Source organism: Cervus elaphus, chromosome 10 (genome assembly GCF_910594005.1).
Source record: "Cervus elaphus chromosome 10, mCerEla1.1, whole genome shotgun sequence".
In the NCBI taxonomy this organism is placed as follows: domain Eukaryota; kingdom Metazoa; phylum Chordata; class Mammalia; order Artiodactyla; family Cervidae; genus Cervus; species Cervus elaphus.
Window position 1 is genome coordinate 38,766,380 of NC_057824.1, and position 13,888 is coordinate 38,780,267.

Below are 13,888 nucleotides of genomic sequence, written 5' to 3' on the forward strand. Positions count from 1 at the left end.
CTCCATCACCACTTTTACGATGTTGCTTTTAAGGGATTAGTGATCCATGGTGCCTGGGTTCGAACCCCACACTGGCCGCATGATTCTGAACAAGTTTCCCCACAAAGGCTCTGTGCCTCGGTTTTCCCATCTAAAAAGCTGGGGGACAGCACTATAGCTCCCTCACAGGGTAGCTGGCGGTTAATATTAATATATGCAGGGCCTTAGAAAGGGGGCTGCCAGACAGTACTAACTACTGATTGAAGAACCGTTTTACTATCTAAAATTTTCTGGAATCCGGCATATGGTAGGCGCTCCGAAAACATTTGTTGAAGGGAAGAACACATCCGCATTCAGGAGAAGTTGGGCTTGTCGGAAAAGGGAGCAGGCTTCAAGATGCCCAGCCCCCCAATCCTGAATGCACCTGCCCTCTTGCGGAGAGAGGCAGCTGGGGGCCTCAGCGGGAATGGCAGGGGCCGGGGCGACGGACCGGCTGATGCCAAATCCGGGAGCTGGGATTTTATTCCGAAAGGAGGGGAAGCCCTGCGGAGTTCTGTTGGCTGGGGTGTGACCTCCGGTGGCCGCGGGGCCCAGGCGCTGGGGTCGCTTCCTGGAGAGATCGGAAGCCCCTCGGACTGCGGGGACTGAGGGAACAGGGACGCTGCCTGAACCCGCGGCGGCCCCACCCGGAGGGCGCCCAGGGGAGCGCGGGGTGCGCGGGGTGCGCGGGGCGGGGCGGCGCAGGCCAATGGGCGGGCAGGGGGCGGGGCGCAGGAAGCGGGGCGGGCTCGCCCGGCGCCCAGGAAAGCCCCGCGCGGCTCGGCCAGGGCTGGGACGGCCTCCCGGGGGGTCCCCTACTTCCCGCTCTGGGGCTGGCGCGGCGAATGGACCCGGAGCGCGCAGGTAGGACCCGGCGCCCGCGTACGGATGGGAGGTGGGGGGAATCGGCCCGAGCATGTCGCGGCGGCCCGGAGAGCTCTGGGCTGCCGGCGGCGGGGACCCCGGGATCACTCGATCCCCAGCGGGGATCTCCCACCTGCCGGCTCTTCTTGGCGAGCGGGGCTGCGGCGACTCAGTCCGTTCGGCCCGGCGCAGCTGAAGCGGGGCTGGGGAGGCTAGTCCTGGGTGCTCGAACACCCGGCGCGCCCACAAACGCACCTGTCCCTAACGAGTCAGAGGGGCGGCCTCTTGGGGTGCTTGGGAGCGTCTTGAGCGTGGCGGTGAGACAGATCTTGGGTCGCCACCCCCACCCCCCGCCCCGACTCCCCTCCCCGCCCCGACTCCCCTCCCGGTTCTTCTCTGGGCATTCACTCCCAGCCCGCGCACAGGAAGTTGGTGAAGATTCCGGGGAGAGAATAGGTGGGGAAAGTTCTTGAAAACTCTGAAGTTGGAGACTGGATCAAAGAATCGAGTGAAACTAGGCCTTTCGACCTTTGCTCTCCTTATTTGAATACTAGATGGGCCCAATAATAGCGAACATTTGCTGGAACTTACGTTGTACAGGTCTGTCCTGAACATTGAATTTGTTCCGAGTTAAATCTCAAAATAGCCTTTCTGGTTGGTGCTCTGTGCCTATTGTGGCCATTTTGCAGATGAGGACTGCTGAGGCAGAGGCAGCTTTAATGATTTGCCCAAGCTGATGCCCACAAGGCAAGTGCGGAGCAGGATTCAGACCCAGTCATTCTGGCTGGTGCCAGAGCCGTACACAAAACAACAGAATTTGTCAAACTATTTTATGAACACATTCTCCGGGGGATTCTATTAAGGTGCACATTCCCAGGCTTTTTTTGGTGAGGTTCAGATTCAGTAAATCCCAGAATCTAGATGATTCTTCTCCTTCTTCTTTTCCTTGAACAAAAAAATCTGTATTTCTTTTAATCAGGAGACACTGGGGACCAGCAAACTCGATGCCTGCTGCTAAGATTCACAGATCACCCCCCCAGGCCAGCACTTACCCTGTTGAAACCCTGGCATTTGCCCTCTGTGAGGTGTGACCCCTCCCCTGCAGCTCTTCCCCTATGGGTGGCCTTTAAGGAACACCAGGCATTTGCTGGGACATCAGAGCCTTTATGAAAATCCTCAAATTCAGTGGGGAAACTGAGGCTCGGGTTTATGTTAGTGTGGGTTTCCCTCACAGTCAGGGCATTGCAGAGTCCTGCAAAGGCCACTTGAACTCAGCTAGACCCACCGTGAGTACAGATGAGCCTGATGAGATGTGGAAAGGGGGATGACCTACCCCAGCCATTCATTCACTCACTCGCCCTCACTGGGCTCCCACTGGGCACTGTTTGAGTGCTGTTCAGGGCGCTGGTGTGTGCCTTCAAGGAGCTCCCCCTGGGTGAAGGGGCTGTGGGGGCAGGGGGGAGCTCTGAGAAAGAGAGGAAGCATACGGTGAGGGTGATCAACCTTCATGAGGCAATGGGACGGACTTCGTGGAGCAGGGGCCTGTGAGCCAGCCCTGGGAGAGAAGTGGGGGAGCTTGGTAGATGTAGAATGAGAGGCAGCAGCATGCTGAGCAGTGGGAACAGCATAGATAAAGGCTAAGGGGTCGTGCAGGGACTGGGGGGAAAGGGGGAAAAGCCAGTGATGGATGGAAAGGTGGGACATGTCATGAAAGGCCTTGCATGCCATGAGAGGAGTGTAGGCCAATGTGTTTTACTTTTGCCCAAACCATAAAAATCACAATGCAGATTCCTGGACCCCCACCCTGGATATCTAGAGTCAAATCTTGGGGGAGGCTTTGGGAAGTTCGCAGGGAGGGAGAAGCACTAGCCTGTAGCCCGGATTACAACACACTCAGTTCCCAGCAGGTCCAGGATGACCTGAGCATTTCCAAATTCTGGGCAGTGACTCAGTGACTGATGCGCTTTACTGTACAGAAATCTGTACAACTAAAGCCCACGGTTGCAGAAAGCCCAGGCAGACAGGAACTGTCCCCGAAGGCATTCACAATTTCCTGGTGCTCAGGTCCAGAAAAAAGAGCTGAGACGAAGTATCAGGGATGTGAGAAGAAAGACCGTTTCCTGGACCTCCTTTTCTCAAGCTCCCCCACCCCCGATCCCTACCCCCGGATGGAGGAGAGAGTTCAGAGGAGAGAGTTCGGGATCAAATGCCCACTGCCCTTGATGGCACCTGGGAGTGGAGCCAGAGACACAAGCCCCCTGGGTGTTTCATTTCCTCACATTTGTAAAACTGAGCTTTTGTGAGTTGTTAATGACATCATGTTTTATAATCTCCCTAGCGCAATTTCCAACACACAATACATCCACAGTCAGTGTTCCTGTCTGTTGTCACCTGTCAAGACGTATAGCTTGGAGGTAGAGCATGGACTCTGGAGCCAGGTCGCCCAGGTTCAAATGCTGGCTCTGATCATTCTTCTATTTATTTATTATTTATGGCTGAGCTGCGAGGGCTTTCTCTAGTTGTGAGAGCAGGGGCTACTCTTTGTTGCAGTGTGAGGGCTTCTCATCGTGGTGGCTTCTCTTATAGCGGAGCACGGGCTCTAGGCGCACGGGCTTCAGTGGTTGTGGAGTGTGGGCTCAGTAACTGCGGCTACTAGCAACCCACTCCAGTACTCTTGCCTGGAAAAATCCCATGGATGGAGGAGCCTGGGAGGCTACAGTCCATGGGGTTGCAAAGAGTCGGACAGGACCAAGCAACTTCACCTTCATTTTAACTTTCAGGCTGTAGAGCACAGGCTCAATAGTTGTGGTGCATAGGCTTAGTTGCTCTGCAGTATGTGAGATCTTCCCGGACCAGGGATCAAACCCATGTCTTCTGCACTGACAGGCGGCTTCTTAAGCACTGAACAGGGATGTCCATGTGCTACTTCTTACGGAGCCACTGTCTCAGGACCTTAGTTTCCCCATTTGTGAAATTATTATATCTACTTTACACCTTTTGTAGTGATGAATTGAATTCATAAGCGTCAGGCATACAGAACAGTGCCTGGTGTGCGGTAAGCACTGTGTATTTGTTAAGCAAATAAATGACTCCCATTGGATGGCATTGAGGCTGCTGCTGCTGCTGAGTTGCTTCAGCCGTGTCTGACTCTCTGCAACCCCATAGACTCCCCATCAGGCTCCCGTCCCTGGGATTCTCCAGACAAGAACCCTGGAGCAGGTTGCCATTTCCTTCTCCAATGCATGAAAGTGAAAAGTGAAAGGGAAGTCGCTCAGTCGTGTCCGACTCTTAGCAACCCCATGGACTGCAACCTACCAGGTTCCTCCGTCCATGGGATTTTCCAGGCAAGAGTACTGGAGTGGGGTGCCTTTGCCTTCTCCAGACATTGAGTCTACCCACCCATTTTACAGGTAAGAAAACCAAGATTCAGAGATGTGCCAGTAGCCTTGCCTAAGGTTGCATATCTGGGAGTGATAGGTAGAGGGGTTTGAACCTGCTTTCCTTCCCAACCTGTGTCCTTTCCCATCATGCCAGTCTGCTGGGGTGGCTGAAAGGGACATCTTTGGGAGCATTCCTTAGGGCCAGAGACATGCCCAGAGTTGTTTGACCCGATTTCCCTTGGCTCGGCTAGAAGAGAGGCTGATGGCTTGCCTAGACGTTGTCCAAACTTGCCCTGTTAAGAATGTGGATGGGAGGACCCCAGTGGAGGCGGGGGGGTCCTGGACAGACCACGGGACCCTGCATCTGATGGGCTGTATTCCCTGTTGCCTTGCTTCTCTGAGCCTGAGGCAGAGAGAAGGGCACAGGTTTAAAGTTAGGGGCCCCAGATTCAATTGTGAACTTGCTCTTCCTGTCTGTGGGATCTGGAGGAAGTTGCTTAACCTCTCAGCCTCAGTTTGCTTGTCAGTAAAATGGGTATTTGGAGGGGGGAGGGACAGCATTTGTGAGACGATTGTTTGGAGAGACCTTGCCCATGGCTCTGTGATTGCTGTTTCTCTCCCCAGTGAGGACAGAGTCACTTCTTCACATCCAGCTCCCGACTTTCTCATTCATTTCTTCTTCGGATATTTATTGGGCACCTGTGTGCCAGGCAGGGCTTTCCAGGTGTTCTTGCCTGGAGAATCCCCTGGACAGAGGAGCCTGGTGGGCTACCCAGTCCATAGGGTCACAAAGAGTTGGACACGACTGAAGCGACTTAGTCATACACACGCGCATGCCAGGCAAGGTGCCAGAGGACTGGCACAGAGTCCTCGTCCTCCAGGAATTTGACTTCGAGTTGTGAAAACAAGTGGTACACAAACACACACGCACAGAGCTACACTCCTTCTCTGCTGCTGCTGCTGCTGCTAAGTCGAGTCAGTCGTGTCCCACTCTGTGCGACCCCATAGACGGCAGCCCACCAGGCTCCCCCGTCCCTGGGATTCTCCAGGCAAGAACACTGGAGTGGGTTGCCATTTCCTTCTCCAATGCATGAAAGTGAGAAGTGAAAGTGAAGTCTCTCAGTCGTGTCCGACTCTTAGCGACCCCATGGACTGCAGCCTACCAGGCTCCTCCGTCCATGGGGTTTTCCAGGCAAGAGTACTGGAGTGGGTCACTCCTTATCTAGCATTCGAAATCCACAAGCTCTGAAAACCGGAAGTGTTCTCATCACTCAGTTGGAAGCAAGACCTGACATGAACTAAACATGAGGCTGTTTGGAGTCTTCATTTCTTCCCCATGGTGTGAAGGCTCGTGTGTCTTGCTGCAGAGATGCACATGTGATTGATCACGGGGTGCTCCTCGGGCCCCGTGTGGGGCAGGGATCCTTATGACGGGTGGTATATTTTATACAAGATGACCTTTCTCTAATCTGAGTAATTCTGAATTTGGAAATGCGCCTGGGCTGCGGGAGGACATGTCTTCTGCAGTGTCGTGTCGTGTCCCATAGAGACAGTGGTCAGAAGAAAGTAGAGCAGGATGCGGGCGGAGCTGGAGGAGCCTCTCTGAGAAGGCACATTTAGAAGGCCAAGGGGCCCTGGAGGAGTGGGCCAGATGGAGGAAACCACAGAGGATGCTATAAAAGGTCTTGTCCAGCCCACCGGCCCCACTTCCGGGCCTGCCACTTGCCCCCACTCTGGGTGCACTGTTCTACATGCGCACATCTGTGCCTTTCCAAGAAGTGGTGATGCCTCTGAGGTTTCGGGTTTGCCTCCGACTGACTCATTCTCATTCTTGGGGCCCCCTCAGGCCTCTTCACCTCCTCGTTAGCACTTAAGAAATCCAGATCTTCACCAAAGCAGGAGTGGGAGCTATGACTCACTGGGCAAGCTCACGCTCTGAGCTGGTGTCTGAGTCCCCCTCCTTCTCCCTCCAGGAGAGAGGGAGGAGACAGATCCTGGTGACGGGAGGAGAAGCCTGGCCCTCCAGGGTTTGGTGGAACAGATTTCCTGAAAAGGAGGAGGTGTTCTGAGCAACAGGACTGTGAAGGGACTAACAGCCTCCGGCCTGCAGATCCTGTTTGGAAAGCTAAAAGTGACAGGCACGCATGCCGTCTCGAGTGCCTGCGTGGGGCTTGCTGCTTGCACTCAACTCAGCAAGCGTGTGGAGGCTGTGGACACAGCAGCAACTGACACAGAAGCCAGGGTCCTCGTGGGGCTGGCTGTCTAGCGGAGGAGGTGACTTTTGAGCTAAGACCTGAAATAGAAAGGGGAAAGAGTGATCCCGGCAGAAGGAACAGCAAGTGCAAAGGCCCTGAGGTATGTCTGACTCAGCACAGGGAAGCTGATGTGGTTGGACGGAATTGAAACAAGGGGAAGAGGGGAGGGGAGAGAGGTCAGAAAGGCCAGCGGGAGCCAGACACCTGCATTGCCTCATTCATCTTGTGCCAAAACCGTACAAGGTGGGAACTGCTCTTATCCAGATTTTACAGATATATAAAAAAAAGACAGGGCAGCAGATTTAGTAACTTGTCTGGGAGTCACACAGCTGTGAATCCGACAACTCCAGGGTCCTCAGCTTTTACTACTGTGTTTAAGCACATCATGCAAACTATTCAAATGCTAAAGGCCCACCTGTCACCATCCACTGTTAGTGCTTACCTGCCATGGATAACCTTTGTGCACGTGGTCAGGCCAGGCTCGAGATCACAGGTGATCCGATCATTGTGCAGATCATTTTACAGATTATTTTGCCGGTGAGCATCCTCCCCAGCATGGCAGACAGGGAGGGCACCTTAAAGCAGAGGGGACACAGTGGGGGTGCAGGCAGTGGGGGACCGACTCCTCCATCAGGCATCATGGTACATGGAGGCAGGTAGACGCATGGGTGTCTCCCCATTTCCCTGGGGCGGAAACTGAGGCTCAGGGAAGAGACTTAATCTGGCAACGCAGCTCAGAAGTGGCAGAATCTGGTTTCAAATCCGGGGCTGGAAAAGTATGCAAAGTTTAACCACTATTCTGAGCTGTCCAGCCCACGGAACAGAGTTTAAAAGAACTAGGTTTCTTGGTTAGAAATAAGGGAGTGTAGTCACCAAGGACTGTTTTGGAGAACTGTGGAAAGGCTGAGGGTTTCCTGAAACAGCCAGAAAAGTGTTTTGTCTTTTTAAAAGAGGAAATGGAACTTCTCCGGAGAGGGAGAGGAGGGATGCCAGTCCTCTGCGGGGGCAGCCTTCCAAGCCTGCAGACCGACCCCCGCCCCTGGCCTCCCAGCAGTCTTGCTTCTGGGGAGTAGGCCTTCTAGAAGCCAGATTCCTGCTGTCGGACAGCTCTAACTAGGAGAAGATGTTTCCTGGGAGTTAGCCAGCTCAGCTCTCCAGGAGTTTTCACTTTCTAGTTTTTGTTCTGCTCCTTGGAGGTTGTAGACATTGCCCTCCAATCCAGTCCAATGGTTCTCTCTTTTTCTTTTTAAAAAACATTTGTGTATTTATTTATTTGGCTGCACCGGGTCTTACTTGTGGCATGTGGGATCTAGTTCCCTGATAGGGGATCGAACCTGGGCCCCCTGCATTGGGAGCGTGGAGTCTTAGCCACTGGACCACCAAGGAAGTCCCCTTAATGGTTCTGTCATTCAGACAACACAGCCATAATTCATTGTCATTCTTCCTGTTCAAATGGCTTTGTACATGACCCACTTGGTCGGAGCCCCACATACAAACCATTGCCTCTCCCAAAGCCTGCCCCCGTCAGAAAGGAGGGAGACTATCACCTCCTTGGTCTGGAACCCATACCTCTGTTGATACCACCCGCAGTCCTACTTTGTAGTGGCCACATAGCACTTGGGGTTGGTATTGGATTTGTCAGCTAAATCCTCCAGAATTCCCTTCTACTGTTTAGTCACTGAGTAGTGACCGACTCTTTTGCACCCCTATGGACTGTAGCCCACCAGGCTCCACTGTCCATCAGATTTCTCAGACAAGGATACTGGAGTGGATTGCCATTTCCTTCTCCAGGGGATCCTCCCAACCCAGGGATTGAACCTGGGTCTCCCGAATTGTAGGCAGGTTCTTTACCTCTGAGCCACCCAGGAAGCCCCTCTTCTACATGAGCTGCTATCAATAAGGGTTTCTTCCTTTCTGAGACTCCTTGTTTGTGGCTAACAATTGTTCTCAGTTTTTCTTGTTTCCTAATAAATCTACCTCAAGCTATAATTTTTTCTAAGTACGGCTATGACTATTACACAGTTTTTGTTACACAAAGTCATTCACTACTGAAATAGTTTATAATTTCTTTTTCGGTTAAATTGTTCTATGTTTATAGTTTTTTAAGGTGGATGGAATTTTTAAGTTATATTTTGGTGGTTGATTTCTGTGGCATAGTGGTCAATATTTGTAGCTTCTATGACATCAGTGATGGAAAATTTGTCAAGATCTTCTTTGTAGGATTTTCTGATCAGTCTTTTTGTCTGTTCCTCTCGTAGTTGAAAGGATGTGTATTTCTGGCTGGGTATAAAGTTCTAAAAATATATCTATCTAGGTCATGTTTACTAATTATCTTATTTGTATTTTTCATGTTTTTCATGTAGCTTTCTCTACCTGCTTCATCTCCAACTATCACGGGAGCTCTGTTCATTTTTCCTTGACCTGCTCTCAGCTTTTTGTGTCTTTTAAAAGATATTTATTTAGCTATATCAAGTTTTAGATCTTTCGTCGCAGCACAAGCACCCAGGCGCTCTCGTTGTGGCATGCAGGCTCACTGATTGTGGCACACAGGCTTCGTTGCTCCAAGACACGGGGGACCTTAGTTCCCTGACCGGGATTCAGCCCACATCCCCCACACTGCAAGGCAGATTCTTAACCACTGGCCGGCCAGGGAAGCCCTTAGTTTTTTGCTTTGTTTTTGGAAGCTTTGTTTTCTGGCGCGTGTAAATAGAACGTATGAATAGAAGAGAGTTCATGACTTTTACACCTTCCTGGTGAGTTGCTCCTTTTATCAGTATAAAAGGGCTACCTTTCTCTCTTTTAATACTTTGATGTCTTGAAATCCATTTTATTCAGTATTAATAGGACCCAATGGTAAAGAATCCACCGGCCAATGCAGGAGACACGGGTTTGATCCTTGGGTTCGGAAAGATCCCCTGGAGAAGGAAGTAGAGAAGGAAACCCACTCCAGTATTCTTGCCTGGGAAATCCCATGGACACAGGAGACTGGCGGGTACACTGCAGTCTGTGGAGTCGCAAAAGAGTCGGACACGACTTGGCGGCTAAACAACAACAAACAACAACAATAATATTTCTATACCTGTTATCTTTATTTGCATTTTCCTTGACTAATTTTCCAATTGTTTTCTTTTCTTCCCCTCTAAAGTCGTTGGACTTTTTTTTTTTTTGACGCTGCTCTGGTACCCAGATGAGTTTTAAAAAAAAAAAAAAGCAAAACAAAACTTGCATCTTAGTCTCAGCTCTGCAACTCACTTGCTCAGCAATCTTGGGCAAGTCATTTTCCCTCTTTGGGCCTCAATTTCCTAAACCATAAAATGGGGATATGACTTGCTTTGCCCTTCTCTAGGGTTTTTGTGAAAATAATAACATAGTGAATATGAAAGACCTTGTAAACATACCTGTACTCATATGAGTCACTGGGTGTAAATATTGACCAGCATTCCGGGCAGTGAGAATGGCATGTACAAAGGCCTGGAGGGAGGAACTCACCCGTGATGAGGCAGCCGACAGCTTCAGTTTCGCAGGCATTGGTTGGCTGAGTCCCGTGTTTGCAAAGAGACAGGATGAGTAAGACACAATCCTTGCCCTGGAGGACTTTTAGTCTGGAAAGACAGAGAAATGACAGGCATGCCTCACCCTTTATGAGAATGGAGAGGATATTGGGACAGAGAGACGGGCAGAGCTGTGAAGTGGGCAGAGGAAAGAGGTAGAGTTTGGCCAGGAACATTGTGAGGGTGCGGAGGTGGAGGGCACCCAGAGGCAGAGGAAATGGCCCGAGGGAAGTGGGGAGCCTATGGCACATCGGGGAGGGTGGGGCGGGGCGGGGAGGCTGTAAGGACTGTTCTTTGACCTCCTCTTGTCTGCCCCCGCTGAGGAGGAAAGCAGTGGGGATTGCAAAATTTTGGAATTCCTCACTGACAAAGTGTTGCAGCTCAGCCACACAAGAGCAGGCGGTGATGGTGTGCCTCTTGCCCTGCTTCCTCTCATCACCATGACAACTGCATCCCAGAGGGACAGAAGGAAGGGAACGTTTGGGGGTGCCAGAGCTTAGGGAAGGTGCAGGGGGTCTCACCTATTGCTCCTTTCCTCTTGTTGGGGGTCCTGACATCTCAGCACACAAACCGCCCTGCGGCAGCCCCCCCACCCCCACCGCATGAGGACATCAACTGGTGGTTGTAAGCCAAAGGGGATCACAAATGTGGTGTGTGGTTTTTAAAAATCAAAGTAATATACATAAAAATCTGGATTTCTACCTTCTTGTGGAAAATCGAGAGTCCTAGTGATGCCTAGGCCTTCACGTATGTGGTGTAAAGCAGAGTGGTGGGCGGCTGCCTGGTAGGGCTGGACATGCGCCCACCACTGTCCCTCTCTACTCTCTGAGGTCGTGCGTCTGAAGTCTCTTAGATGTTTGAGTTGACGCTGGGGGAGGTGACTCTCCGTGGCCACGAGAGGTGGCTGGAAGCTGCCCCCAGAGGGAGTGAGTGCCCCGTCACTGGGGGCAAGTAGCCAGAGTGTTGATGGTGCTGTGCAAAGGCCTCGAGGGACCTGTGGTCTTAATAGCTGTGGACTCCAGGGTTTTTGGGGATCCACCAGCCCTGAGAACTGGCTGTTCTGGGACCTTCGCTGACATACCCTGATCACCTCATACACTCTCCTCTGCTCTCTTCCTTTCCATCTCATCCTTTTTTTTTTTTCCTTTTCCTTTTTATTGCAATGTACATGCAGGTGAGGGCCCAGCTTCAGAAAGTAAACATGAGCACGTATCACCTGATCAAGAAATGAAGCGTGACCAGCACCTCCCCCAGAAGTTTCTTTCCCGCCCCACCCTCTCCCAGGACACCATCCCAATCACTAACCCCAAGATTGGTTTGTCTCCTTTCGGGCTTTATCTAAATGGAGCACATATCGCCCTTCCAAGCCCAGCTTCCTTCGCTCAGCCTGTACTCTGAGACCCCATCTGTGTGTCCCGGCATCTGCCGTGTACTCAGGGTTGCAGAGTGGTCACTTGGCGTTGGGAGATGGGCTCTGTCACCTGTTCCATCAGCCCTGCCCTAAGCCTCTCTGCCCAGCCGTGCCAGCCATGGTCCCTTTGCCTCTCCTCAACCACCCCAGGAGGCAACGTGGTCCTGCTCTCCTTTCACAGATAAAGAGACTGAGGCTCTGTGGTCTCCAAGGACCCCAGCTTGCCGAGGTCTCCCAGTCAGTCTGTGCCGAGCCATGCTCCGAGTTAAGCTTCCATGTCTTAGGTGCTCTGGGGTCCCTGCCCACATGGGTCGCCCCACAGGACTGACGGGTTTCCCTGACCAGGCCAAGAATGATTAGGGATGAGACAACAGAAAGAACTCCAAGGAGAACCCCACCCCCAACCCCACCTGTCTGCAGACAAGGTTTGCCTAGGGGGCAAAGTCCTGGTCACTGTTGAGACATGCTCCTTGCAAGGGCTGGGCAAACAGTGTGTGCGCGTGTGTGCGCTCAGTCATATCCAGTTCTTTGTGATCCCATGGACTGTAGCCTGTCAGGCTCTTCTGTGCATGGAATTTTGCAGGCAAGAATACTGGAGTGGGTTGCGATTTCCTACCCCAGGGGATCTTCCTGACCTGGGATCGAACCCACGTCCCTTGTGTCTCCTGCATTGACTGGCAAATTCTTCACCACTACGCCACCTGGGAATCCTGGTCAAATTCTATCTCATCACTTCCTTGGGACTATTACTGAACCCCTCTGAGCCTTGGTTTCCTCTTCTGTGCAAGGGAGGTTTGACCACATCTTCCACACGGGGCTTGCTGGGAGAAGAAAGCAGAGTGGCATATAAAAAGAGTGAATTTATGGCTGCTTCCTGTAGGCCAGGTGTTGTACTGTGACTCAGAAGATCTGGGTTCACTTCCCAGGCCCACCGCTGACTAGCTGTACATCCTCAGGCAGGTTTCTGAACCTCTCTGGGTCTCAGTTTCCCCCTGTCTACAAAGGGAATGATAATAGTTGCACCCTCCATGTTCCTCAGCTGGGGAAGAAGCGTGGGCCTATGGGCAGAGGGGCCCAGGGCCTGATCTCTAAAGACTCAAGGAACTGGGGGAAATCATGGTGACTTCTGGTGACCTTAGGAAGGAGGTGCACCAGGAGCCGTGACTATCACTAAGACGGCCAAAATCTAATCAGCATCCAGAGCTCCAGACATCTTGTATCTGTGTCTCAGGGCAGTGAGCACTAATCATGATAATGCCTCAATTACCAGCTCTTGGGAGGTCAGCCCCCTCCTCCCCTCTGGGATGGCCAAGATCTGTGTGGTGCCTGCATCGGGGTATTCAAGGAGACTCTGAGCCTGGATTGGTCAGTGTTTATCCAGCAGTGAAAGGCAGAAAACACCAGTTCTGGGAGTTGGATCCCTGCCTCCATCAGGGTTGGCTGGCCAGACCTCACTGCACACAGCCAGGGGCATTTATTCATTCATTCTTCCATTCAGCAAATATCTCTGGAACACCACCTGCTGTGTGCCAGGCCCTGTGCTAGGCTGTAGGGCTCTAGCAGCGAACAGGGTGGGCATAACCTCTGGCCTTGTAGGAGCTGGCTTTCTCGGGGGGGGGGGGAGGGGGGTTGGACCGTGCACAGCAGGCGTGCGTGAGTGATAAGCTATGAGAAGTAAGTGCGGGCAGAGACACGAAGCAGGAGAAGGGCTTGTAGAGTGATGGAGGCTGGCCGTTAGGCCTCAGCAGGCGATGTCTGCATGCAGGTCCCTCAGTCTCAGCTTCCTTCCTGGGGGGCACTGGTACCTTCTGAGGATGGACGTGGCTTCCAGAATGCTAGGTGGAGACACCCAGATGCCTCTCCTGTGGACACTTGGACTCAATGTGTCCACAGCCAACCTGAATGTCCACGTTGACATAAAGTGGCTGTTGGAGTAGGATGCCAGCCTGTCCCTGAGATGGTGACCCTCACTCTGGGAGTCTGGCCCAAGCGAGTCCCATGAAAGAGGTCCACAGTCACCCACCCTCCCCTGCCCCTCAGATGCGGCTGTGTCTTACTCTGCACAGCAAACCCTGGGTTTGAGCTACAGCTGATGACCCACAAACCTGTCTCCTCCAGCGTGAGCTTTCTCTCTGAGCTCCTGGCTGCTAGGACATACTGTCTCCTGGATGCCTCCTGGGTCCATCATCCATTTGGACTCACCAACACCACACCTCTTCCCGGCATCCCCCCACCATCCATCCATCCACCCATGCCCCAGCCCAAGGCCACCTGCCGCTCCCAGCTCCCAGCCACTAGGCATCACCAGGTTCTGCCATGTCCACCTCCCAGACAGAGCTGGTGCTGCCTGTTTTTCTGCAGCTCCGGCAGTACCCGCTCCTCTGTCAGCTGCTCCTGTGGTCATTCACA

At 52.5% G+C, this 13,888-nt stretch overlaps 1 protein-coding gene across 3 annotated transcripts in view; it reads left to right on the forward strand.

Annotated features, from left to right (window-relative positions):
- Positions 1–750: 750 nt before the first annotated feature.
- IL4R (interleukin 4 receptor) overlaps positions 751–13,888 on the forward strand; it is a 50,745-nt gene continuing 37,607 nt past the window's right edge. For 2 of the 3 annotated variants that reach the window (XM_043914562.1, XM_043914561.1), the window contains exon 1: positions 751–882. The gene's annotated coding sequence lies outside the window, so the exon portion shown is untranslated. Of the gene's footprint in view, positions 883–6,290; positions 6,618–13,888 lie in introns of those variants that run through there. The other variant, XM_043914564.1, reaches the window with a different exon arrangement.